Source organism: Penaeus vannamei, chromosome 13 (assembly GCF_042767895.1).
Source record: "Penaeus vannamei isolate JL-2024 chromosome 13, ASM4276789v1, whole genome shotgun sequence".
NCBI classification, from domain to species: Eukaryota; Metazoa; Arthropoda; class Malacostraca; order Decapoda; family Penaeidae; genus Penaeus; species Penaeus vannamei.
Genome location: NC_091561.1, coordinates 43,026,792 through 43,031,791, shown reverse-complemented (window position 1 = coordinate 43,031,791; position 5,000 = coordinate 43,026,792). Strand labels below are relative to the sequence as shown.

General features: G+C 40.3%; 1 protein-coding gene across 3 annotated transcripts in view; it reads right to left on the bottom strand.

Moving 5' to 3' along the window:
* The window catches only part of LOC113820059 (serine-rich adhesin for platelets), a 183,856-nt gene that overhangs the window by 58,520 nt on the left and 120,336 nt on the right, over positions 1-5,000 (bottom strand). The gene's annotated exons all lie outside the window — the stretch shown is intronic.

Sequence of the window (5,000 nt, the reverse complement as noted above, 5' to 3'; positions counted from 1 at the left end):
TGTATTTAAGTATCGTAGTATTGTTGAGAGAAAGGTAGGTGCTTACGGCGACAATTATTGCGGTATTATTAGTATTGTCTTATAATTTCCTGATCATCACCATTAGTTTTATAATAATATGGATAATGATAGCAATTATTTTTTGTCATTATCACTTCTCACGACTGTTGCTGTTATTGATGATGATGTTATCGTTAGAGTTTGTCGGTACGATTTAATTGATTGCTTTGATTAATCGCATCAGAACATAATAACAGAATTAAAAAGCAATATTATAAAGCTTTTGCTCTCTTTCCATCACCCCCTCTCTCTTTGTCTCTTCCTTCCCCTCTTCGCATCTCCTTCTCCATCGCCAGCCCTTGCGAAACCGCGTCACCGCATCCTGCACACGAGCTCCAAGAACAGCTCGGCGAGAATGATGTCATGCACTCCTGGCGAAGCTAAGGCACGCTAACGCTGTATGACGTCTGGGGTGTCTGAGGCTGTCATGCTTAGGCACCGTGGCCTTTGGTCTGTGCCGGCCATTTCTCGCGGTTTTGTTTGTAGTTTGTGTTTGTCCTGACGGCCATACTAAGCACTTTGTGAGGGTTAACATTTGAATGGAAGATCGTTCTAGCAATGATAGGGATGTTGAAAGAGGATATTTTATTAATGGTATTAAGTACAGCAATTACCATACTGAAAATATAAATGATTATAACATTAGTTATATTGATAATAGCACTAACACTAATAGATATAATTGCAGCAATGGTAGGAATACAATGATAAAGATAACAAAGTGATGAAGCATTATGATAATCGCAATAAAAATTATAATAAAAAAACATGGTAATAGTACTGTATAAACTGATAATTGCTTAAACATCGCAAATTGCACCCGGAAACAGCAAGGCACCAAGGATTCATTTGAGTATCGCACATAACCGCATGTAAACCACACATTGTTCAGGTGCAAACACGGCCACATGTTATGTGGAGTGGCTGTTCCGTCACCTACTACCCCCCCCCCCCCCCAACCGCCTCTTTTTTACCCCCCTCACGATTTCCAGGAACTCCCTATAAGCGGCATTGGGTGGCTCGGTTCTCGTGGAGTTTAACAAACCCACCGGTTTAACGTAACATTTACAACGAAGAACGCCGCTAGAATGCACACAGCGTCAATGAGAACCGTATTGAACTACAACAAAGGAAATACGGATACTAACAGCGCACCCCTTCCATAAGCATACCACTCAATCGCATTCATACGCTGCGCACATCAACACGTCAATAGCAACAAGCACAGCCTCGCCGCCACAGGCACTCGCACGGACGCAGAGCCGCAGTCTGAGGAGTGAATCACCGCGCCAAGGCAGCAACACACGCGGGCTGACGTGGGTGGTTCCCTGGGCTCGTCAAGGGCATCGCCAGAGAGGTGTGGCAGAGGCAACGTTCCGCGAGATGGGCAGTTATTTCCTCTTCGCTCCACATTCCTTGACGCTGATCGCCTCTCGTCTTGTTTTTTATTTTTTATTTATTTATTTATTTTTTAATCGCTTTCATATCTCTTTCGTGTTTATCTGATTTGGTGTTTGGGTTTTTTTCTGTGTTTGTTGGTTCTCGCCCTGTGAAAGTTTTTTTTTGACTTTTTGATTTATGGCGCGAGTTTCCTCACGATGAGGACTTGTGAGTTATAACTTTTTTTTCCCTTGGTTTTGTAACGGTGGTTTGTGCGTGTGAGTGCGAGTTGCGTTCACGTAAGGGATGACACTGCAGTATTGCTCGCTGTCACATGCGAACTGACGAAACAATGGCGGAAAGGAGGAGGGAGGGAGGGAGGGAGGAAGGGAGGGAAGGAGAGAGTGAGTGAGAGTGAGAGCAGTGACGTGTCGGCAACCCTCCAAGCTCGCCAGCCCGCCAACCTTCCCAGCGCGGCGCAAGTGTCCCGATCCTCTAATTGTTGACTTCCTTTCCCCGCCAGGATACCCAATGACTCCCTCAATTACAACATATCAACCCTTTTTAAACCGCTGCCCTACTACCGCGCGCGCGCGCGTCTCGCCGATTTGCTGGCCTTAGCTTTGTCATTCATTCCTTTACCGTCAAATGTTATGTATATATATATATGTATATATATATATGTATATATATGTATATATATATGTAATATATATATATATATATATATATATATATATATATATATATATATATATATATATATATATATATATATATGTGCGTGTGCGTGTGCATGTACGTGTACGTGTACGTGTACGTGTACGTGTGTGTGTATATATATACATATATATAAATATATATAAATATGTATCTGTGTGTAATATAAATGTATATATAAATCTCTCTCTCTCTCTCTCTCTCTCTCTCTCTCTCTCTCTCTCTCTCTCTCTCTCTCTCTCTCTCTCTCTCTCTCTCTCTCTCTCTCTCTCTCTCTCTATGCGCGCTCACAGACACATACTGCATACATGTGTATATATATATATATATATATATATATATATATATATATATATATATATATATATATATATATATATATATATATATATATATATATATATATGCTAAATATACGCAAACGTATATATACATTAACAGGTATATTACATGTATATATATTCTTGTGTTGATTGAATTCATGCAAAATCGATGCATATACAACCACGCATATTGCCCTGTCATTTCGACCGACTCACCAATACTCGACCCAAACATCGCTCATCCACAGACTCGACAGCTATATGTGACTCATGACCTCATCCTAGAACAGTCTCTCCCTCGCCAACCTGAACACTTGTTGGCAGAGCGAAGGTAAACACTAACCTATAGGAGAGTGCGTTTGTTCCAGTCCCGTGAAGTTGCTTGTTTAAGCTAAACTGTTATTAGGGAGGGTAATCAACCGTAGAACGAGGCTTTTCCCAATGGTTTTCTTTGTTTTGGGTGATAAGGCTGGTTATAATGGCTATAATTGGGTTGTTAATGTTGATAATGAGGGTGGTAATTGGTGAACGGCGTGAGGTTATCGTTATCTTTATCCTTTTTAGTATTATAAATGTGCGTATATTCACTGTTTTTGTTGATATCATGAGTAGTGTTGTATATGTTGCTGTTATGATGATGGTGATGGTGATGATGTTGGGGATGGTGATGGGGAGAATGGGAATGATGGTGATGATGGCAATGGTGATGATAATGATGATGGGGATGGTGATGATAATGATGATGGCAATGGTGATGATAATGATGATGGCAATGGTGATGATAATGATAATGGGGTTGATATTGATGGTGATGATGGGGATGATTGACAATATTAATGACAATACTGATGATGTCAACAAATAGTGATAAATTGATAATAATGATGGTATGAATGATGTTACTCATAAAGATAATTATGGTAATGTTATCGTTACCAATGATAACATTAATGGTAATAATAACGATATGATTATCTCTGCCTATAACTGATTAGAATTATGCTAAGTATGAAATTATTGTTTATGAAAATAGCAACACTAGTGATAATACTAACAATGGTAATAACAAAGAAACAGTTATCAAATTGATGATAATTTTAGATTAAAAGTTTATTAATTGTTATTGTTATTGCGTATTTGTAACAACCATTGTTATATTACATTTATAAATAACACTTAACTACTGTTTTGAATGAACGATATTTACGTTACTGCATAAGATCATGAGCTATGGTTAAAACAGAAAAAAATATTCTGTTACCTTTTATCAACAACAAAGATCACAATGTAAATATAACGAGTTGATATTTTTTCGAGTGTCATTTCATTCCTAGGAATAAGAAAATTATAGGGTGAGTGATGCGGTCAGTTGGATGAGTAAGCCGAAGCCACATCCGAGGCAACGTGTCCGGACGTGGCAGTACCCTTGTGCATGAATCACGACAAGAGGTGCCAGTTAGGGATTACCGCGCGTCTGTCCATGCGTTGTTTTCGTGCGATTCGTGAGCGCATTCTGTACATCGCGATCGTCTTAACGGGGTTGGTTATTACTCAATTAAATTAGTGTGTTAAATAGAGCGACGCCTTTGCCCGTTCCCACGTTCGGTCATGTGCGAAGTCGTGCAATAATTCTTCATTTCATTGGAAGTTTTCGATGCTGTTATAAACAAACAGTATTAACCAGGGACCGATGGTGAAACACCGTGCATTGCAATGACTAATGAAACTCATAACCGGGCCCGCGCCTTTGCAAGTCATAAATTTCTCCCGAAAAATATTAGAAAACGCGAACTCACTCGGTGGTAATATCATAATGGCCTCAGTACCGATTTTATCAACGTTCAATTATGCTTCAAGCAAAATGGCCTGTTGACATTTGACTGGCGCTTGAGAAATTAATAAAGTTAGCTTATTTCCTTCCTTCCTTTTCTCTCTCTCTCTCTCTCTCTCTCTCTCTCTCTCTCTCTCTCTCTCTCTCTCTCTCTCTCTCTCTCTCTCTCTCTCTCTCTCTTGTAGAATAGGCGTGAATGAGACTGAATCTCGCAACGCAACTTAATTGATTAAAAGTTCAGATATTACATCTTCATCAGAATTACGTCATCCTTGCTCCATCTCTCTCTCTTGCTGTATGTCTCTCTCTCTCTCTTTATCTATCTATCTCTCTTTTTCTTTCCTTTATCCTCTCTCTCTCTTTCTCTTTCTTTCTTTCTCTCTCTCTCTCTCTCTCTCTCCCTCTACGTCTCCCTCTCCCTCTCCCTCTCCCTCTCTCCCTCCCTCCCTCCCTCCCCCCCCTCTCTCTCTCTCCCTCTCCCGTCCTCCCCCTTCTCTACGTGCTAACAACCACGACAGACATCTGGCCAATTAAAACGAATCCAATACTGTATCCAGTGGCTTTCGTGATGTGCGCCCCTTGCATTTTCCTCCATACACGTGTCCGTGTCTCGTGACGTATTTTTCTCTCTCTCTCTTTTTTTCTTCTTTTTTGGGGTGTGTGGGTGGGTGGGATTGGTATTCCGG